Consider the following 24886-nt stretch of genomic DNA (forward strand, 5'->3'; position numbering starts at 1 on the left):
CAATTAAACGAAACAACGCGCGGGCGAAATTAATCCCAAAAATTTTCAAAATAATTTTTAAATTCTCGAAATATTATAAACTTAATAAAATATGAATTTCGTGATTTTTGAAGAATCTTGGATTTAAATATGGATTTCGCAAATAAACACAATCAGAAAATCATTTAAAGATAAATAATTAATGAAATATTGATTTCTCAATTTTATAAAATCCTAAAAATAATTATTGAAATTATAAAATTATAAAACCAATTTTAGAGACAATAAAAATATTTATAAAATTAAAACTATAATAAAATCACCTTTAAACGCAAAACAAAACAATATAACTTAAAAATAAATTACACAACTCCAATCCTCTGCACCAATAAATCACAGATAATTAATAAAAATCAACACACTGCTGCCAAAACCAATACATATATTTTATTTAATTATTTATTCAATGATTACACTTTAAAATAATAAAGATAATAGAAAGTATATGAGTCGTTACACAGGGCCTTTCTCGCTAGGCGAGCGCATCCGATTCTAAAGTCCTTTCCTAAAACAATTCTCGTTCGGTTGCTGAAGTTAGAGATAAGGCTTTCTAAATGAGATTGATTTCCACAAATATGCAGGCTAGAAAGATGCTATTTGCTGCTATTCCATCTATTTGTGCATCAAGTCCGAATAAGATCTCAATCTATAATGAATAAATGATAGTAGCTCGTTGTTTTATAGGCTTTATCATATTCAGTCGGAAGAGTTTAGGTAAGACTTTCAAAGTGACTCGCGATGGGAGAATCCAGGCTATTCAGGAAGAATCGCAGCAATTCCCCAATCCTAACGAAGTAGTTCCTCCAGAATCCAATAAACAACAACGATTACTTAGGATCAGCTTGGGAATTTGTGGCATCGTAGTAGAATCATTACCAATGGCACGCTGTGCGCCTAAGTGCGAAAAGACAGTGCAAGCTTTATTATGCCGAAACCTAAATTTTAAGTCAGCAACACTTCCAAATGCCACTTCTTCCCGTCGCATCCGTCTTTAGGATGATCTAGTCACAGGTTTTCACTTGTCAGTGAGTGAAATATTTGTCCCCGGGTCTACGTTGAAAGCTTCTATAGTAGAACTCATTCGAGAGTGCTTGGCGGTCTTAAGAATGGTTCGGGTAGGGGGTTTCTCTCAAGAATAAAGAAGATGAACAGAATCTAATTCATGTTTATGCTAACATAAGAGCGAATCCAATACCAAGATGTTCAGAACTCAAACTTCTATACAAACATCTACAGGGTTGAGAAGTGTTTCTTCCAGGAGGTATAGCTCATCAGCGCATACATACAGAAATCCTGTGATTGTATCTATACTAGAGAAGGGAAGAACAAGAGGAAGATTCTATAGCTGATAGAACCAAGTCTAAGGGCTGGACTCTAGAGAAAGTGAAAAGTGATATGCACTATAGCTTCTCACATTCATTATTTCAGCTTTGTTTTGAGTGCTTAGATTGTTTCCCAGTAAAGATACAATTGTTTAAGGGGGGTTGGATACAATTATATAAATGTATCGAACAAGTAACAAAATATAACATCTTTTTATATATCTGATAAAAACTATTACAAAATCCTCTCAAGAAATACTGATGTTCTTAAGAGACGCTAAGTCGAATGATCCTCGAGTGTGATACTCTAAGTGATGACCTAAACTGTGTTTATATACTATACAGCTACAACAAATCAATCTAAGATATGCATTATCAAAAATTAACCGAAATTGATACATATCTTAAACTGAATAGATAAAGTCCTATAACTCAGATGTAAAGAATATCTGCTCCACATTATAAGGAACAGAACAAATCCTCTAATGCTGACTGTCTTCAAATACTGATGACATTCAAATGCTGATAACATGCCAAATCCTGACGATACATCAGATCCTGATGACACCCGAACAGCCAGATCCTGAGCTTCTTCTGATCATTGAGAATTCATTATGTAATAATCTCCCCCAATGTATGCTTAATGCAATGAAGCGTAAATTCCATTCTCAATGATTCCAAAACCAATCTACAAAATATACAAGGAATAAAGCTCACTTCAGTATCTTCAGATAACTGACAGTTGTTCCCAGAAAGTTTTTCAATCTTTCTTCCTCCTTATCTCGTAGGACTTTAACAAGCTTTTTTTCTACTCTCTCTTCTCTTCAGTGTCTTCTTCAAGCTGATAGATAGCTGATCTTAACTTAGAAATTGAGCTTTTACTTATCTCAAGATCACCAATCAACATGTAGCTTAAACTGACATCTTCATGATCAGGACTGAAGGATAACTGAGGATTGTTGAGAAAAACTTATAGTACTGTAGGTCCCTTTTTCATCTACATTTCTTGACCAGTATAAGTTCTGTACTCAGGAACATAATCACCATTGTATTTATCATCTTTTGTCACGACTCTTCTTCTGATGACTTCAAGTATCATAGAAGACCAGTTTCTGGTGACACTGTTCTCATCTCTAAGAAGAGTGTGAATGTATTTCAATTCTATCACAGTCTTCATTAAACATTGCTGCAATTTAAAGCTCTTTACTTTACCATTCCTAAAAAAGTATAGAATCTCTTCTCTGACATCATTATCATGTATCGTTCTATGAACAATCTTCACAGCTTCAACTTTCTCAAGATATGAAGGAGAAACTTTTTCACCAAGATTCTCTGTCAGAGTATTTGTATCCAGCAGATCAAATCTTAGAATCTCCATGTCAGAATGACCAATCCCTCCTCTGGTTCGAGATTTGACAAGTTTTAGTTTTTCATTATATTCTACCCAAGAAGGTTTCTTGATGGACTCATCAACACCTTTATGTTCTGGAATAGAATCTCTTAACCCCGTTGACACAAATTCAACATGCTTGAACCCTTTAGGATAGTCAAATGTATAAATATTTTTCCATCTTCTATCCTTCTTGTTGAGAGGGGCATAACTTGTAGACAGATCTTTAATCTTCCCTTTTGTTTTATGCCATATCTCTCTCTTTGATTTTAAGACTCTCTGCAAATATTCTTTACATGCTTGATCAGCTGTCCTCCTATCAACCTTTTCTTTTTCATCAACCTCTGAAGTATGAGGAGTGACTACTGGAGTAAGGGCTGAATCATTTAATGCTTCGATCACCTTTTCATTAGAGTCAAAATTAGTTATCAGGATCATAGCATCATGATCTACTTTTACTTCAGGATCTGTGTCTGCATCAGGAGTTACATTCTGATTTGTTGTATCAGCTTGATCAATGTCAGTGGCTGATCTTTTCTTCATTAGTATCATCAACTCTTCTGGCTTCTGAACTTCTTTATTTTCTTCATGACCTTCATGTCCTTGTACAGGAACATAACCTTCTCTGGATAGAAAATTCAGAAAAGTAGAGTTGAATGCGGTCACTTGACTTGATTTAGAAGTTCTTCCTCCTCTTCCTCTTCCTCTTGCTCTTGCAGATCTACCACCTCTTTTTCTTCTTCCCTTAGAAGTGTTAGCTTCCGCTTCAATTTGAGCCAAAAGCTCCTTTTGTTGCATAACTGCTTCTTCAGGTGTTAGATCAGGAAATTCTTCAGTTATATACCCAAGAGCACTCCTAGCATTCTTTTGCTCAAACTTCTTGTCTTTGTAATACAAGACAATCTCTTCACCTGTTTCCTTATTCCTATAAGGAAAGAAAAACCCTTTAGCATCTGCTAAATTAGAGATTGTAATGTCATCATCCTCAAGAGCACCAACAGGAGTCTTGTGATTGGCTTTATAAGCACCAATAGACTTCCTTTGTCCTGAAGAATCATTCACACAATATATTGCCTTGCCTTTATCCAGATTCTTTGCAAGAGATTCCTGTGGATGATGATATACTGAAACAAAAACAAGGTAACACCTAAATCTCTCTGTTCTTTTCAAGTGATCTCATCACTTCTCACACAATGTATTACTTTTAAGAGTAATATTATTCTCACAAAAGAACCTTTATAAGTAAAGAAAACTTACAAGATTCTTGTCTCAAACCTACCACTCCTTTTGCCAGTACAGGAGACTGCCACTCAAATATTTAATCTGATATTTTCACACAGTCTCACAGAAAGGCTCAATCACACATTTAACAAAGAAATAAGAGATGGCTGAGAAGAGTTGTATGCTTGTCATATAAATAAAGGTAACCTCAAAGAAGAGACTATTTATAATCATACAATCATGAGAATATATGAGAAGTTAGCAATACCTGAAGCTGAGTCCTCAAGTGGAAGTGATGAAAATGGAGGAACAAATAGCACATCAGGATGCATTTTCAAACTAGCAACCAGTAATGGATCATCAATTGTAGCTAGTGTAGTTGAAGGATGATTCTCAGTAGGAGCTGTTGTAACATCAGGATTTGATCTATCTGGAGAATGTGAAAGACCATCATCAGTACTTTGAACTAATGGTTCTTGTGGAGTCTGAGACATGTGAGCTGCTTCAGTAATGTTTGGTGAAGGTTCTTGTGTGCTCTTCTAAAAAATGGAATCATCGATGATTGCATCCACCTGTGACAGTATCTCCTGATGAGCTTGCTTTTCCTGAAGTAGTTGAACATAATTAGCAAGAAGATCACTCTGAGCAATATTAACAATCATCTGTGCAGCCTCAGTGTCTGCATCTTCCCTTTGAAAAGATGGTTCTTGTGTGACTGGATGTGTTGCAGTTGCTAAATCCCTTTGAGACCTAGGTTCTTGTGTACTAACATCCTTGTCAAGAGGCTGAGTCTTCTTCTTCTTTCTGATATAGCCAACTACTTCTTCACTTTTTCTTTTCAACTGGATCTTTGCAGTATTCTTGTATTCAGCAGTTGCTTCAAGTACTGGAAGCTTGTCAGGCAGAGCACTAGCATCAGTAGTTGGCTCCTTAGTTCCATTAGTGTCAATCAAGTCATCAGGATGTTGATCAATGGACTTCTTGATTGTTGATAAGGATCCTATTGGCATCTGATCATCTGAGTCAGAATTATTTTATATGATCAGTCTTCTTTTCCTGATTGGAAAGCAGTCTTCTTTCTCCTCACTCTCACTCAGTGAGGCTTGTTTAGCTTTCTGTCCAGATGTGACAGATTTCTTAAATAGCCTTTTCTTTGTTACAACTGATGTCTTTTGAGAGACAACAGAGGAGGCTAATTTATGAGCTTGATGTGTTTGTTGTTTGGAAGAAGAAATGCTTGGGTTAGAAACAAGATGGGTGATTTCAGCATCAAGAACTGTGACAGAGGTGCCAACATCAGGATTTGCAGGCAATTGTGTAGGAGTAGGTCTATTTCTTAACAGAAATTTCCTGACCTCTCTAGGAAGAAAGGGTGGTCCTAAAAATGTATTCTTTTCATCCCTTTTAATATGATCAGTGATTGCTTTTTCAGAAATTTGAAAAATAAGGAGTAATTCATCATCATCAAATATAAAATTAGGGAATAGATAATTGAAATCAGTTGTAAAAATCTGGTATACCATATTACTCTCGAAGCATCTGCTCTCCTAGCAATTATGAATTGTAATATAGTATTACCATAATCAAAATTATCAGAGTAAAGAAGAGAGTACCCAATTCTCAGAGAAGTGGATGGAAGAGCGTCAAAGTTTGTTGTCTTATTCAAGAAACATCTACTGATGTAGTCAAAGAAAAAGTTCCACTCTCTTTTTAGTTTGATCCTGGCCAGTTTTCCTATTGTTGTGATTTCTCCTTGATAGTCTAAAGTCCTGAGCATATCAAACAGCTGCTCAGCGGTATGAGTATCAGGAGCACCATCAAGTGCAGGCAATCTCAAGGATTGAAGCAGAGTGTCAGCATCAACTTCATATCTTTTATCCTTACATTCAAAAGAAAAGCCAGTATATGTTGAATTTACCACAGCTGTGTTCCAGACCTGCATGACAGCCCTGTATGACACCTTAACAGGATTTATGAGAGCATACCCAATTGGATATAGAAGGAGAAAATCCTGAATATCATGAAAAGATGATGGTAGCTGCTGATGTGTAAGCAGAGCAAAGTAATTATTAGTGCCAAATGTATTTCCATGAATGATTGTGGTTTGACTGAAGAGTGGTGAAGCTTCAGAAGTTGTCATGATGTGAATAGCTTATGAGAGAGAGTAAGCGTGAGATGTGCACAGTGAAACTATGTGTATGATGAATTGTGTCACAGAATTTCTTCTTATTTTATAGCTTCACTATTCAGAAATAGGTATAACACACTCATATGAAGAAGGTGACTTAGTGAATTTGACTTCGAACAGGGAACAATTACTGAGTAATTGAGTTTGATGGTGGAGTAAATTGCGGAAGTAAAGACAAAATACATACAGTTATATCAAGACACAACCATAGAAATTTGTTTATTAGATAATCCACAATTAATCATTAATTAAGTGAGACACTTAATTGCAACAATAAAACTTAACGATTGATTAACACTAATAATCTGAATTAGAGCATGTTGACCTGTCATCAGGATTTGAAACCTTTCTTCTGTCAGGATTTGACTAACTCAGGATATGTCGATTCAAATTCAACATTTATTTGTCAAAGCATCACAAATTATTAGCAACCACAATTTTAATTATAACAATAATCAAGAAATACAATTCAAGTAGATGAAGTAAAGATTAACAGGCTTCAATAAGAACATTCATATGCATATAATACGAGATAAGCATAGACTAAATCTTGCAATCAAAAGAAATTTCATTAATATATCAAAAGAGTACATTTCATGAAATTTGTTGATTACATGCAAAAGATTACAAAATAATCCTAGTCTAAGATGGTGAACATCAACAACCTTGGTCTAAGAAGTAAGTCTGTCAATTAGTTCCTCCTGCTGGTGATAACTAGCACAGCAAGATGGATGATCCGTTCTTTCTGAAGAAGAGCCTCTCTCTGTTCTTCTTCCAAGCGATCAAGATGGAATTGATAGTCCATCTCAAAGAACAAGAGATTTTTCTGAATCTCTTGTGGAACCAAATTCCATATCTCATTGGGAATGGCAGTGACGTGCCATTCCTGCTCCCAGTCATCATAACTGAACTTGACGTTGAAGTTTTCATAGTTCATAAACATTTTTACAAGAACCATTTTTATGAAGGAAGAAAATAATGAGGAATAAGAGAGAGAGAATAGTTTTTTGTGAGAGTAGAAGATGATATGACTGAGATGAAATGATGGTTAAATAGCCAAAGGAATATCAAGGGACTAGAGGACTGATTAATGATTAAGTGTAGAGTTAACTTAATGATTTACCCAAAAGATTTCTTTTTAAGGCGCGTCTCCCTAGACTGATGTGTAATGATGACAGTGATATATTTATTCGGACATGCATAATTAGCAAATAAAATTCACTTAATTTATCATGCATATAAAATAGAATACATCAAATATTTTTGGCTTAATATCAAAAAACACAGCATTTAGGACACATCAGGATTTGATCAGTATATATCAGGATTTGATCCAATATAAATTAAAATAAATTTACTTGTCCCAATTAACCATACCAAGTTCATTCACAAGCTTTGTAAATATTACTTCAGGTAATGGCTTTTTGAAGATATCGGCCAGCTGCTGATCAGTAGGAACAAAATGAAGCTCTATGGTTCCTTCCATGACATGCTCTCTTATGAAGTGATATCTGATACTGATGTGTTTTGTAAGAGAGTGTTGCACCGGATTTCCTGTCATAGCAATAGAACTTTGATTATCACAATAAATAAGAATTTTTTAGAATAATAATCCATAGTCCATGAGCTGATTTCTCATCCATAACAACTGAGCACAACAACTTCCAGCTGCAATATATTCAGCCTCTGCAGTTGAAGTAGAAATAGATTTCTGCTTCTTGCTGAACCATGAGACTAATCTGCCTCCCAGGAACTGACAGCTCCCTGATGTACTCTTCCTGTCTATTTTGCATTCAGCAAAATCAGTATCTGAATATCCACATAATGCAAAATCAGCTTCCCTTGCATACCAAAGTCCAAGTAAAACAGTACCCTTGAGGTATCTGAAAATTCTCTTTACGGCAATAAGATGTGGCTCCCTTGGATTTGCCTGAAATCTTACACACAAATAAGTGGCAAACATAATGTCTGGACTGCTAGCAGTTAAGTATAACAGAGAACCAATCATACCTCTGTAAGATGTGATATCAACTGTTGTACCTTCATTTGGATCAAGTTTTGTAGCAGTTTCCATAGGAGTACTTGCAGTTGCACTTTCTTGCATATTAAACCTCTTCAGTAGATTTCTTATGTACTTGGACTGATTGATATAGATGCCATTATCAGTCTATTTAATCTGCAATCCTAGGAAGTAGCTCATATCTCCCATCATACTCATTTGATATCTTGATTGCATCAACTCTTTTGAATTCACTTTCAAGTAGAAACTGAGCAAGGTTTTCATACCATGGTCTAGGTGCCTGCTTCAGTCCATAGAGTGCTTTATCAAGTCTGTAAACATAGTCAGGATGTTTAGGATCCACAAATCCTGGTGGTTGTTCAACATAGACTTCTTCTTCAAGTTCTCCATTGAGAAATGCACTCTTGACATCCATCTGGAAGACCTTGAACTTCTTGTGAGCAGCATATGCCAAGAAGATTCTGATTGCTTCCAACCTTGCAACATGAGCAAATGTCTCATCATAGTCAATACCTTCCTGTTGGGAATAACCTTTTGCCACCAATCTTGCCTTGTTTCTGATGATAGTTCCATCAGAATCAGTCTTATTTCTAAAGACCCACTTTGTGCCCATAATTGACCTGTTCTTAGGTCTAGGCACCAACTTCCATACTTTATTTCTTTCAAACTCATTCAATTCTTCTTGCATAACCATGACCCAGTCTGCATCCTTAAGTGCAACTTCTACTTTCTTTGGTTCTTCTTTTGAAAGTAGATTATGGTATAAATATTCATTCTGAGTTAAACTTCTTGTCTTTACACCATCATCATGATTTCCAATGATCAGATCAGGATTATGATCCTTAGTCCATTTTCTGGCACTTGGAAGTGTCCTTCTGGAGCTAGATGCTCCCCCTAAATTGTATGCCTCTTCAAATACATTTGAGGCTCCCCCTGAATCTGTTGTGTTATCTCCTGATGAGATATTGGGTCTTAACTCATGTTCATCTGATGTTGAATCAGCATTGGATTTTGAGAGATTAGATTGAGAAGAATCTTGAAATGATTCTTCAGCGTTAGTACAATTAGCTGACCCTTGCTGTTGCTCCCCCTCAACATGTGCAGGTTCATTAGTACAGTGATTATTTTCAGAATCTGAAGGAGTGTCAGGATTTGGATCATCAGGATTTGACAGTTCATTAGAGTTTGATCCAGATTCCAACAATACATTTTTATTTGCAAAGGTTAAGCTTTCATGAGTGTCTTCTTCAAAACCAGAAATCTTCTTATCATCGAAAGATACATTTATGGAGACTACTATAGTGTATGTTCTCAGATTGAACACTCTGTATGCTTTTAATGGTGAGTATCCAACAAAGATTCCTTCATCGGCCTTCGATTTAAACTTTACAAGCTGATCAATATGAGTTCTCAAAACAAAGCACTTACATCCAAATACATGAAGATATTTGAGACTGGGCTTCTTTTCTTTTAGCATTTGATAAGGAGTAACACCATGTCTGTTTATCAGAGTGATATTATGAGTATAATATGTTGTGTTTACTACTTCAGCCCAAAAGTAAGTTGGTAGTTTTGCTTCTTCTAGCAGAGTTCTGCCAGCTTCAATCAAGGTTATGTTCTTCCTCTCAACAACACCATTTTGCTGAGGTGTACCAGGAGGTGAGAATTGTTGTTCTATGCCTTTGTACTTGTAGAATTCCTTTATTTTTGAGTTCTTGAATTCAGTGCCATTACAACTTCTCAGAATTTTCACTTTATGAGTGGATCCATTTTCAATTTGCCTTATGTGATCTAGAAGAATTTCTGGAGTTTCATCATTCCCGTGTAGAAAATAAACCCATGTATATATAGTGAAATCATCAATAATTACAAGTGTGTACCTTTTCTTGTTGATGGACATTATGTTCACTGGTCCAAAGAGGTCCAGATGTAGCATGTGATATGGCTCAGAAATGGAGAATTCAGTTTTGCTTTTGAAAGATACTCTTTTTTTTGGACTTTTGGAAAGCATCACAAAGACCATCAGATGAGTATCGCATGTTTGGTAATCCTCTTACAAGCTCCTTCTTGGCAAGTTCATTGATTGAATTGAAGTTGCGATGTGAGAGCTTCTTATCCAGTTCCAGCTCTCATCTACTGATGCCTTAGAGATAAGGCAAGTAGCTTCCTTTTCAAGACTTTCACATAGCCTTGCTTCATAAATGTTACCATGTTTGTATCCTATCAAGACAATTTTCTTTGATTTGTTATGAACAACTTCACAGTGTGAGTCATAGAATACAACATCATAACCTCTGTCAGTGATTTGACTGATGCTCAGAAGATTATGCTTCAGTCCATCCACCAGAGCTACATTCTCTATTTCTACCTTTCCAATTATCAAGTTGCCATATCCCAGAGTGTGTCCTACATTTCCATCTCCATAAGATACATCTGGGCCAACCTTCTTCTCAAATTCTGACAGCAGGGATTTATTTCCAGTCATGTGTCCTCAACATCCACTATCCAAGACAAGCGTATTTTTCTTATTACCCTGCAATCAGAAGAATAATTAATTAAAAGGATTTTTAAGGACCGACACTTATTGGGCCCTCTTTTTGGATAACTTGAGCCTTTGTGTGTTAGAAGTACTTTTGACAGTTTTTCCTTTGTCAGGATTTGTCTTGTCAGAAGCAGATTTAGTAAAACCAACAGAATTAAGCACACAAGCAACTTTATTAAACTTAGGAAGAGGTTCATAGTAATTGTGATACAACTTGTGACAAGAACTACAAGTATAAATTGATTGCAAGCTACTACCACAATAAAAACAAGGATTTTGTGGTTTATAAAATACTGATCTACCCCTAACATCGGACTCAGAAATAGCAGTTTTCACTTTCTTATTCCTCCTGCAATCAATAGCAAGATGATTATTAGTTCCACAGTTAAAATAAGTTTTTCTAGAAGCATTGAGAATTACCTTGTAATTTGAATCCTTAGCAATACCTTGCTTACCATTCATGTTTTTTTTAAACTTTTTACTTGAGGTTTGTCAGTAACCTCAGATATTTTCTTTTTCAATTGTCTTGCTGACAAAAGTCCTATGTTATGTTCTTTCTTAACAGACTTAATGGTTTCCTTGCTTTTCTTTCTTTGAGTTTTATTACTTACCAGTTTTTCTTATGATACTGATGTTGAACCCTTTTCAAAAGTGGATTTGGGTTTATCAGCTTCTGAAGAAATAAATTAACAGGAGTTTTAAGAGTAATTTTATTTTCAGTGTCAACATCCTTAACTCCATCTTTATAGCCTAAGCATTCTTTCCAGTTTTTCTTTAAGATTATCTCATGAACCTTTTTTCCTGAAACAGTCCAGGCTTTAAGGGTTTTTCTCTCATTTTCTAGATCCTTTTCTAACATACTGTATCTAGCCTCAAGAATCTTAACTGAATGTTTAGCTCTCTCACATTCTTTCTTCAAATCTATCTGATTTATTAAGTCAGACTCTAACTGTTTATTCCTAGATTTCAAGATCTCAATTTCAGTTATAAGTGTATCATTTTCTCGAGTCTTATTCTTAAAACTACCATGCAAAGATTTAAGAATAGATTTTAATTCAGATATATTTTCAGTATCAAAAGAGCAGAAAAGAGTTTGTACCTTAGGCTCAGAAGTAGCAGGATCATCAATACTGGCCATCAGTGCATAGCATGTTTTTCATCTTCAGAATCAGAGGAGTCCAACCAATTCTTGCTTGAAGTGATCAGGGCTTTGTTCTTCCCTTTATCATGCTTTGTTTTCTTGCACTCTGAGGCAAAGTGACCGGGTTCATCACAGTTGTAGCACTTAATCTTTGTCCTGTCTACCTTCCCATCTTTATAGTTCTTTCCATCTTTTCTCCCAGTTGACTTCCTTTCACCTCCAGTGAACTTCTTTCTGAAGCTTCTGTTGTTCCTAGACTTTCTGAATTACATTCTCCTAAAGCCCTTAACCAGCAATGCGGCCATTTACATGACTTCAGAATCTGTCATGTTCTCATCAGTTTCAGAATCAGTATCATCATCAGGATTTGATGATGAATCATCAGTATCTGATTCTGGAAAATTGTTTTTCTTTCGTACAGCTCCAACAAACTTTTCTTTTGAATCCTTATCATTTACAAAGCAACAGATTTCCCTTTGTTGCTTTTCCTCTCTCTCATTCGCTGAACCTCCAAATCATGAGTTCTCAGCATTCCATAGACTTCATCCAGAGTAATTACTTCCAGATCATACTGATGTCATATGATTGAAGTCTGAGTCTCCAATTCTTCATTCAAATCTCTCAAAAAGTTGGTGTTTGAATCCTCTCAATCATACAACTTTCCCACCAAAGACAGATTGTTGAGAATGGTCAGAAATCTGTCATAGATGTCAGTGAGACTTTCATCAGGCTTGGCCTCAAAGTGTTCATATTCTTGAATCAGAACAGCCCTTCTGTTTTTCTTGATGGCCATGGTTCCTTGATATTGAGTTTCAAGAGCATCCCAGATCTCTTTGGCAGTCTTGTAGGCTATAACCCTGTTTGACATCACAGAATCAAGACTGTTATGCAAAATCTTTCTTACCTTTGCATCTTTCAGCATAACTACTTTCTCTTCTGGTGTCCACTCAGTCTTCTCCTTCAGTTGATAATGTTCAGCAATAGTAGGAGTTGCAGGCACCAGTTTTGTTGGAATAAAGGGTCCATCATTGATTACATCTAGATAATATGGATCTGTAGCTTCCAGGTACATGAGTATCTTCACCTTCCATGTTGAATATTCAGTCTTTTTCAGAATGAGAATTTTAATGCTTTCATACTTGTTCAGAGACATGTTTAGATCATTTCTGATTGTAAATTTATCAGTGAGCTATGATACCAATTGTTGCCCAATAAAGATACAATTATTTAAGGGGGTTGGATACAATTGTACAAAATTTTCGAACAAGTAACAAAATATAACAGCTTTTTATATATCTGATAAAAACTGTTATAAAATCCTCTCAAGAAATATTGATGTTTTTGAGAGCTGCTAGGTTGAATGATCCTCAAGTGTGATACACTAAGTGATTACCTAAACTGTGTTTATATACTTGATAAGTGGCATTTTATACCACTTAGAACGTCTTATAGTAGCTTAAATTGATGTCTTGCAATCAGGTAGTTTGTGTATTTGATGCGTTTTTCTAGTGTTTGTGCATTTCAGGGTATAACTTGTGTTTGTAGAGAGATTTCATTAGGAATAAGCCTAGGGGAGTGCTTGGCATTGAATGTGGGAAGTTAGGAGCAGAACGCAGGAGAAAAACGGGAGCAGAATAGAGTTTTTTCCAGTAACCTGCTGGGCGCCCGCTCAGGATAGCTGGGCAGCCGCTCAGGAAGCTGGGCGCTCGCTAAGGATTGTTGGGCGGCCGCTCAGGGTCAGGAAATTTTATATTGATTTTTATAATTCTTATTCTTCTAGACTTCTGAGACGGCTGGTTCTTGTGGGCTTCTATATAAGTAGTTTTCAGAGACGTTTCACATAATTGTGGTATCAATTAAGGAGCAAGGAGAGAAGGAAGAAGACCGTTTTAGCGCATCGCAACGAAGAAGAGGAAGCATGCATTTTCTTGTAATTCTTTTATTCGTTGTATCAGTGGATGCTAGTTTTCTTTAATTTGAACCTTATTACTCTTGTGACGTACTCTGGTTTTAATAAGTATTTTTATTAGTTTATCTTGTGTGTTATTATCATGTTTTTATATGAACCCGTGGTGACGATGAGTTCTATCATGGGCTAATCGTGATCATGGGGTCGTAACGGATTTACTATGGATTTCTTTAGTTAGTCGTTAAATTCCTTAATGTGTGATGCTTGTATGATATCTAGCATAGGTTGCGCTTATTCGTCTTATGTGCGTCGCGAACATATAAGATAGACTGTTAATCTCTTGTGAAGCGACGGTGGATCTTGAGGTTTAGAACTTGCCATGCTAGTATAGGTTCATGTGTGTATGCATGATTAGTGGGTAACTCTAACCGTTTTACTTGTCCTGTGTAATCATAAAGAATAACTTGTGCTTATATCGTTATGTTGTCAAATTCTGTAGACATATAGGGTCTCAACATAATTGATGCCTATTCAACTTCTATCTTAATTGTGGATGTTTGGTAGAATGGTATTAGTACAACGAAAGTTGGTTTTTATCAGTTTCGTGTTGTTCGATTAATATCATCATCGTTTCATGCTAAGGGTAATAACGATAACTATTGAAGGAAGTAGTAATAAAGTTATGATCTCATGTGTGTTTAATATTGTTAAATCAAGTGTCAATTAAGTGTTTAATTCTCATAGTTAATTGTAGTTAATAATTAGTTAATCAAACCTAAGTGTTATTGTCTTGACATTGAGAAGTAATCATACATTGGTGAGTAAGTGTTAATTGAACATAATTAGTCCGAGTCTCTGTGAGAATGAACTAGAATTTATTCTATATTACTTGCGAACGCGTATACTTACGTGAATATTAGCGCGTGTTTTGTGCCTAAAAAGTTTTTGGTGCCGCTGTCGGGGACTCGGCGTATTTGTTTAGTTTATGTACTTACCATCAGTGGTCATTAGGACTCGTTCATTAAGACGGGTTACTTATTGTTTCTGGTTTTGTTTCAGGTACTTTAGCGAGCGTTTATGCAAACACATTCTCATACTCGCAAGAGGACTTTAGATATGGCTGAGAAGATAGACTCAGTTCTTGATATTCCGAAGAAGATAGATTTTGAAGATTCGGATAAAGAGAGTGAGCAGAAAGAACCAGTAATCATGGGTGATCGTATAGTTCCGACAGCAGATCCAGCTCTTATGGACTTTTCTCGGCCTAAAATTGATGACATTCAGTCAAGCATCCTTCATCCGGCTATTCAGGCTAATACTTTTGAAATCAAGCCGGGCACTATTCAGATGGTGCAGAATTATGTTTCTTTCGGAGGTGCTGCGACTGAAGACCCCAACATGCATATCAAGAATTTTGTCGAGATCTGTAGTACTTTCAAATATAATGGTGTGACTGATGAGGCTATCAAGCTAAGGTTTTTCCCATTCTCTCTGAGGGATAAAGCTAAGGACTGGTTACATTCTAAACCAGCTGGGTCCATCACTACTTGGCAAGATCTTGTGCAAAAGTTTCTAGTGAAGTTCTATCCAATGGCGAAGACTGCAGCTATGAGGAGTGCTCTTACTCAGTTTGCGCAGCAACCAACATAATCTATGTACGAAGCTTGGGAGCGCTACAAGGAGATGTTGAGAAAGTGTCCATATCATGGTATGCCTGACTGGATGGTGATCACTGGTTTCTATAATGGTTTGGGGGCCCAATCTCGGCCCATGCTCGATGCAGCAGCTGGAGGCGCCTTGTGGGCCAAAAGCTATACTGAGGCTTATAATCTTATTAAAACTATGGCTGTAAATGAGCATCAAAACCCAACTCAAAGGATGATGCCTGGGAAGGTAGCAGGTATTCTGGAAGTTCATGCAGCTATAGCTATTGCAGCGCAGCTCCAAGCGCTGTCTTTGAAGGTCAATTTTGTAGCCAACTATGGAGTCAATCAGATAGCTATGGTCTGTGAGCTTTGTGCAGGTTCTCATGCTATGGATCAGTGTTCTCTTGTTAATGAATCTGTTCAGTATGTGAACAATTATCAATGACCGCAGCAGCCTGTGCCAGCTACTTATCATCCTAACAACAGAAATCATCCCAATTTCAGCTGGAGCAATAATCAGAATGTTATTCAGCAACCATATCAGCAAGGCATAAGTAAACAGTGTAATCCACCTGGATTCTAGCAACAACAACATTAAGCTCAAAGGCAATCATATCCTCAACAAGGAGGTGCTGCTCCACCTTCTAGTGCTGATTTCGAGGAGCTCAAGATGTTGTGCAAAAGTCAGGTAGTTTCTATCAAGACCTTGGAAAATCAAATCAGTCAAATAGCCAATGCAGTGCTCAACCGTCAATCTGGCATACTTGCCAGCGATACTGAAGTGCCAGGAAGGAAGGAAGCTAATGAGCAAGTCAAAGCTATTACCCTAAGGTCTGGAAAAGTTGCTGATGCTGAAAAAGCGAAAGAAGGAGAAGCTGAAGTTGTTGATGAAGAAGAGAAGCAAAAGGAGAAAGCGACGGAACCAAGGAAGACTACTATTGAACACACTCTACCTGAGGGTAATACAGGGGAGAAACAGCTCTATCCTCCACCACCTTTCCCTAATAGATTGCAACAACAAAAGCTGGATAAGCAGTTTGGTAAGTTTCTGGAGGTGTTCAAGAAACTTCACATCAACATACCTTTCGCTGAGGCTTTGGAGCAAATGCCTAGTCATGCAAAATTCATGAAGAGTATTCTTTCAAGGAAGGTGAAACTGGATGACCTTGAGACCATTGCTCTAATGGAAGAGTGCAATGTTGTGTTGCAACAAAAATTACCTCCACAGCTTAAAGATCCAAGTAGCTTCACCATTCCTTGCACCATTGGCAAGTTGTCTTTCGACAAATGTCTGTGTGATTTGGGAGCAAGCATCAATCTGATGCCATTTTCTATCTTCAAAAAGTTGAATTTGCCTGATCCAAAGCCCACCTACATGTCTCCACAATTGGCTGATCGTTCTATTACATACCCACGAGACATAGTGGAGGACGTGTTAGTAAAGGTGGATGTTAGGAATATATGTGCATTAGTTTGATGATATGTTTAACAAAACACTTAAGTAGAAATTTAGTGTCAGTAGCCTCAACGGATAAGACCACTTTGGCTATCCGTTGATGGTGTAGCTTTACTTAGAAATAAGTCTAGTATTGTAGCATATTTCAGTCTCTGTATTTAAAATGTAATTCTTAGAAGTTGAGAGAAACTATGAGTCATGTTGACTACTAGATGATATGCAGATAGGAAGGCCAATTGTAAATATTTCATGCCTTGTAATTTTGTATAAATGAAGTGGTATCAACGGATGACTTAAAGACCTTCAACGGATGAGAAGCTAAGCTTCAACGGATGTCTCTAAAGCTTCAACGGATAAAGTCATCAACGGATAACATCCTTCAACGGATGAGTGCATCAACGGATGAATGCTTCAACGGATAACATCCTTCAACGGATGAGTGCATCAACGGATGAAAGCTTCAACTGATGTTCTGATGATTAGCCGTTGATAAGTGGTAGTTGTACCTACAGACAGAGGCACATGGGTTGACAGAGAAAACTGAGATGTGGTAGCCGAATTTCAGGATCAACAGAAAAAGCAGCCGTTCTTCTTTAGTACAAAGATGCAATAGTCAACAAAGTACTTGAGTGAACAGGAAAAGAAGCAAGTGAAGAACTTATTTTACTATTGTAATTTTATATTGTTTTTCACTTGTACACTTGGTAATATATAAACCAAGAAGAAGCTAGTAATTAGAAAGAGATTTTCCAGAGCTGTTAAGAAATATCTTGAGAGAAAATTCATCTAGTTTGTACTAGGATGCAGCTGTGATCAACATTGTTGAACACAGATTTTCTAATATACCATCTCTGGTGGAACAACAAATCCACCAGAAAAGTTTTTAAGGTCTGTTGTGTTCTTTTCATTTGTGCTTGAATATATATCTGTCTGTATTAGCTTAAAGCAATTCACACACTTGTTCTTCTTGAACACACAACTTTCATAAACTGCTCAAAACTTGAAAAAGTTTTGAGATTTACATTCAACCCCCTTCTGTAAATCTCATTGTTAGTCCACTAGGAATAACAATTGGTATCAGAGCAAGCTCTTGACACACAAAGAGTTTAAAGATCTTGGAATCTAACAAAGATGAGTAAGAAGGATATTGGAGTAAAGATCCCAGTTCTTGACAAAGACAGTTATCACCACTGGAAGGTGAAAATACACCTTCATCTACTCTCCCAAGATGAAGGTTATGTAAACTGCATTGAGAATGGTCCTCACATTCCCCACAAAGTAGCCACAGTTGCTACGGCCACTATTGCTGTTGGTCAATCCATTCCAAAACCTAGAGCAGAATGGACAATGGAAGACACAGAAGAAGTCCACAAGGATAAGAAGGCTATGAACATTTTGTTTAATGGTCTTGACAAGGATATGTTTGATAATGTGATAAATTGTTCAACTGCCAAAGAGGTTTGGGACACAGTTCAGCTGCTGTGTGAAGGTACAGAACAAGTAAAAGAGAACAAAATGCAGCTTCTCATTCAACAGTATGAGTACTTTCATTTTGAAGAGAATGAATCTTTAAATGACACATTTAATAGATTCCAAAAGCTGTTGAATGGACTGAAGCTGTATGGTAGAGTGTACCAGGTGAAGGATTCAAATCTTAAATTTTTGAGATCCTTACCAAAGGAATGGAAACCCATGACTGTTTCCTTAAGAAACTCTCAGGATTATAAGGACTTTACTCTTGAAAGATTATATGGAATCTTAAAGACTTATGAACTAGAGTTGGAACAGGATGAGGTATTGTAGAGGGGGAGAAAGAAAGGAGGTTCAGTTGCATTGGTAGCTGAAAATGAGAAAGAATGCAGAAAAGAAACTGTGAGATCTACATCAAGCTCCAAAGATGGTGTAAGAAATCCAGAATCAGACAAGGGTAAAGAGCAAGTTGCTGAAAATGAAGACAACTCCAGTCAAGATGACTCTGATGGTATTGATGAGCATCTTGCATTTCTGTCCAGGAGATTTGCAAAGATGAAGTTCAGGAAAAACACTAGAGCCACTAAACCCTATAAGAACATGGTGGACAAATCCAAGTTCAAGTGTTTTAATTGTGGTATAAGTGGACACTTTGCAAGTGAGTGCAGAAAGCCAACCTCTGAGAAGAAGAAATTTGAACAAGTAGATTACAAAAAGAAATATTTTGATCTACTCAAACAGAAGGAAAGGGCTTTCATTACTCAAGAAAAGGACTGGGCAGCTGATGGAGATGAAGAGGATGAAGATGTGGATTATGTCAACCTTGCTCTCATGGCTGATTCTGAAGAAAACGAAGTTAGTTCATCAAGCAATCAGGTAATCACTACTGATTTAACACAGCTTACTAAAGAAGAGTGCAATGATGCTTTCAATGACATGTCTACTGAATTGTATCATTTGCGTGTGTCTCTTAAATCTCTTGCTAAAGAAAATAGTAGGATCAAAGAGAACAATCTGTTTTTAAGTAATAGAAATACTGTGTTAGAAAATAAGTTGATTGACCTAGAGAAAACCAAATTGCATTGTATATCTGTTGAGAATGAACTAGCTGAATCTGTTAAGAAAGTAGAAATACTTTCCAATCAATTAGAGAAAGAGCAAGAGGTGATTAAAGCCTGGAAAACATCTAGGGATGTAAGTGCTCAAATTGCCAAAGTCCAAGGAATTGAATCATTCTGTGAAACTGCCTGGAATAAAAATAAAAAGAAACTGGAATTAATTGATGGACTGTCAACGGATGTGGAATCAACGGATGATGAAAGTTATCCGTTGAAGGAAGAAAAGGAACATCCGTTGAAGGTTCCTCAATTAAAACAGGCAGATGTTTCTAAAAGAGAAAATCTAAAGAAACTCAACAAAAAGTTTGGTTCAACTTCAAAGAACTTTGTCAAAGAAGAAGCAAGCACATCCAAAGATGTCAGAAAGGTGAATGTAGGGCACATGACCTTAGAACAGTTAAACAATAGGCTCAAGATGGTTGAGGATAAAAAGGAATCCAAAAGGAAATCCAACAGAAATGGGAAGGTAGGAGTTAACAAACATAACAATTACACACCTGACAAGTATGCTCCTAGAAAAAGCTGTGTGCATTGTAGTAGTGTTAATCATCTATCTGCTAATTGTAAATCTATTAAGAAATCTCCCATAACTGTACCCTCTTCCATGCCTAACATGTCTGTATCACCTCTACATGCTATGCCTGTTATGTCTCAACAAAATCCTTATGCACATTTTACAAACATGCCATATTTTAACAATCCTTATCTTGCTGCATTCAGTATGCCTCAAATGCCATACAATATGCCAATGTGGAATAACATGTATGCACAATCCATGCCTAATAATTCTATAAATGTGCTGGATAATGTTGTGACTAACCCTACACCTCAACCAACCATATCTAAGACCAAGGTTGACTCAAAATCACCTAAGTCTAAAGATGCAGGAGGAATGAAGTCTAGGAGAAAGGCTAACAAGAATGGACCCAAGGAAACTTGGGTACCAAAATCAAATTGATTGATTTTGTGGTGTGCAGGAAAATAGAAGAAATCTATGGTACTTGGACAGTGGCTGTTCAAGACACATGACTGGAGATTTCTCCCTGCTCACAGAGTTTAAAGAGAGAGCTGGTCCCAGCATAACCTTTGGAGATGACAGCAAAGGGTTTACTATGGGATATGGCTTGATTTCAACAAGGAATGTCATCATTGAAGAAGTTGCATTAGTTGATGGTCTCAAGCACAACTTACTGAGTATCAGTCAACTATGTGATAGAGGGAATACAGTTTCCTTCAATTCTGAAGCCTGTGTTGTCACTAGTAAGGAAGACAACAAAGTGGTTCTAACTGGAGTTAGAAAAGGAAATGTGTACTTAGCTGACTTCAACTCTACAGATGCAGAATCTATTACTTGTCTCTTCCGCAAAGCAAGTTCAGTTGAGAGTTGGCTATGGCACAAGAAGCTATCCCATTTGAATTTCAAAACAATGAATGATCTAGTCAAAAAGGACTTAGTAAGAGGAATTCCTCTTGTTGAATTCTCAAGGGATGGTCTGTGTGATGCTTGTCAGAAAGGCAAACAAAGGAAAGCATCATTTCAGAAGAAGCTTGAAACAACAATTGATGAACCATTACAGCTGCTACATATGGATTTGTTTGGACCAGTCAATGTATTGTCAATAGCAAGAAAAAGATATTGCTTAGTGATTGTAGATGATTTCTCAAAGTTCTCATGGGTCTGTTTTCTTGGATCAAAGGATGAAGCAAGTGAAATCATTATCAATCACATCAGGCAAGTCAATAATCATCCTGACTTGAAGGTAAGAAACATCAGGAGTGACAATGGAACTGAGTTCAAGAATTTGACATTAAGGCTGTTCTGTGAAGATCTTGACATTAAGGCTGTTCTGTGAAGAAAATGGAATCATGCATGAGTTCTCAGCTCCAAGAACACCTCAGCAAAATGGGGTAGTTGAAAGAAAGAACAGATCTTTAATTGAGGCTGCCAGAACAATGCTTGAAGAATCAAAGTTACCAACATATTTTTGGGCTGAAGCTGTTAATTGTGCCTGTTTCACTCAAAATATTTCTTTGATCAATCAAGCTAAAGGCATGACTCCTTATCAGTTGTTCAAGAAAAGAAAACCAACTCTAAACTTTCTTCATGTTTTTGGATGTAAATGTTTTATACTGAGTAATCAATCTGACCATAAAGGGAAGTTTGATGCAAAGGCTGATGAAGGAATATTTGTTGGTTATTCAGCTGGAAAATCTTATAGGGTCTACAATCTAAGAACCAACATTGTTATGGAATCTGTGCATGTTGTGTTTGATGATAAAAAGATTGATGGACTAACAGATGAGGGACATAATGAGAGACTCAAATTTGACAACATTGAGATATATTGTGATGATAGTGAAGAGGAGACTGATGGAGATGACACTTCAAAAGGGATTCAAAACATGCCCCTGGATAATGCACAAAATACTGCATCCATTGATAGAAGCAATGCAGTATCCGTTGAAAGACATGGTGCATCATCCGTTGAAGTACAAAATGAAGCATCCGTTGATCATAGTTCATCAACGGATAATCGATTTACATCATCAGTTGATAGAACTCCAAGTTCCCTGCAAAGGACCAACAACTCAGGGGGAGTTTCAACTAGTCAACACTCTGTCTCACATCATGACAATACTGAGGCCACCTCATCTAGAGCACATCTTCCACCACAAAGGAAGAGCTGAACCAATTTGAGAGAAACCAAGTATGGAAGCTGGTACCCAAACCAAAGAACAAGAGTCCTATTGACACAAAGTGGGTATTCAGAAACAAGATGGATGAAAATGGCATAATCATAAGGAATAAAGCCAGACTGGTTGCTAAAGGCTATTCTCAGCAAGAGGGAATAGATTTTGATGAAACATATGCTCCTGTTGCAAGACTTGAAGCCATCAGAATATTTCTAGCCTATGCAGCCCATGCCAATTTCAAAGTCTATCAAATGGATGTCAAGAGTGCATTTCTAAATGGGAAATTAGAGGAAGAAGTCTATGTAAGTCAACCTCCAGGATTTGAAGATCCAAATTTTCCAGACTATGTGTATTATCTGTTGAAAGCACTCTATGGACTGAAGCAAGCACCTAGAGCCTGGTATGAAACATTATCAAAATTTCTTTTGGAGAATCATTTCACTAGAGGTACTGTTGATAAAACTCTCTTCTTTAGAAATGTTAATGGCTCTAGTATACTTGTTCAAATTTATGTAGATGACATAATATTTGGTTCTAAAGATAATAAACTTTGTAAAAAGTTTGCTAAGCTAATGCAAAGTAATTATGAAATGAGCCTAATGGGAGAACTAACCTATTTTCTTGGTTTACAAGTTAAACAAGTTAGTGATGGAATTTTCATTAGTCAAACTAAATATATTTATGATCTTTTAAAGAAGTTTGACTTAATGGAATGTTCATCTGCAAAAACTCCCATGGCCACTGCCACCAAACTTGAATTGAATAAGACTGAAAGGTCTGTGGACATTACAAGTTATAGAGGCATGGTTGGTTCACTTTTATATTTAACTGCTAGCAGACCAGATATAATGTTTGCTACATGTCTGTGTGCTAGATTTCAAGCTGATCCTAGGGAGTCTCACTTAATTGCTATCAAGAGAATTTTCAGATATCTCAAGGGTACACCAAATTTAGGAATTTGGTATCCTAGAGAATCTGGCTTTGATCTAATTGGTTATTCAGATGCAGACTATGCAGGTTGCAAAATAGACAGGAAAAGTACAACAGGCTCCTGCCAATTCCTGGGAAACAAGCTTGTATCATGGTTTAGCAAAAAGCAAAATTCAGTCTCTACTTCTACAGCTGAGGCTGAATACATTGCTGCTGGAAGTTGCTGTTCTCAAATGTTATGGATGAGGAATCAACTCCTTGATTATGGACTTCATGTTGATAGAATACCTATCTTTTGTGACAACACAAGTGCCATAGCCATAACAGAGAATCCTGTGCAGCACTCAAGGACCAAGCACATTGATATTAAGTACCACTTCATCAGGGAGCATGTCATGAATGGTACAGTGGAACTACATTTTGTTCCAAGTGAACAACAAATTGCTGACATATTTACCAAGCCACTTGATGAATCAACATTCACAAGATTGGTAAGTGAGCTAGGTATGCTTAATTACTCTTAAAATTCATGTCTTCTTTGCAATTTGATGTGAAGCCTGAAATATATTAGTTGCTAGAACAAATTTGACTTTTAACAAAGTTTATTCCATCAACGGATGTTCCCTATCCGTTGAAAGTCAAAATTGCTCTATCAACGGATATTCATTATCCGTTGAAAGACAAGTATATCTCTGGAACTTTTATCCGTCAACGGATAAAGCTGAAGTACCTTTCAACGGATGACAATTTACATTATCCGTTGAAATGTAACATCAGGCGTTTGAGGTGTTTCACAGCCGTTGATTCTATTTTCTTAACCGTTGATACCATACATACATCTGTATGTATTGGTTTTAAAGGTAGTTTTTAGAATACTTACAGTTTATTCTTAAACGGCTGAAATTCACTAACACCTATTTATTGATTAATCCTTTATTTATTTCTTTTTCTTTGAAAGCATATAAGCCCTTCTGATTGTTCATTATTACTTTACGCTTTCTTAGAATTTCAAGCATTTACCATTTTCTCTCTGCAAAACCTTCAAGTTATTCTCTGCAATTTCTACTCACAACAATGGCACCAGTCGTGAAGATTATGTCTCAATCTGGGTTCATCTACGAGAAGAACAATTTCATAGCTCTGGTAGAAAAGAATGAAGCCCACTCAGATTATCACAAAATGATGGACTTCATCAAAAACTGTAAACTTAGCTATGCAATGCTGGAAGCCCCAACGATTTTCTGTGAAGTAGTTGAGGAGATTTGGACAACTGCTGAGTTCAACTCCATGGATATGACTATCTCCTTCACTCTCAAAGGTAAAAATCACTGTATTAACTGTGATGACTTACAAGCATGTTTTAAATTACCTGAGAACAATGCCATGACACCACACACTGATAGTGATGTATCCAGCATGTTAGATTCCATAGGTTACTCTCTTAACTCTGCTAATTTAGGGGGTATTAGACGAAAAGGCCTTAGGAAAGAATGGAGTTTTCTTGGGGATGCCTTCATAAAGGTTTTCTCTGGGAAAATTAGTAATTTTGATGCCATAACTTCATCTCTTGTTAATATGTTCTATATGCTTGTTTCTGATAGGTACTTTAACTTTAGCAACTATGTGATGCTAGAATTAGGTACTAGATTAGGTAACAAAGCTAATAGACCTAATAACATCTATTATGCTAGATTCTTTATGTTATTGGCTAACCATGTTGCTGAAGGTTTAGTCATTATCAATGAGAATAATAAACTCAAGTGCTGGGCACAAGAGAAAAGAGTTCTTGCAGACTTATTG

This window comes from Apium graveolens, chromosome 5, assembly GCF_009905375.1.
Source record: "Apium graveolens cultivar Ventura chromosome 5, ASM990537v1, whole genome shotgun sequence".
NCBI classification, from domain to species: Eukaryota; Viridiplantae; Streptophyta; class Magnoliopsida; order Apiales; family Apiaceae; genus Apium; species Apium graveolens.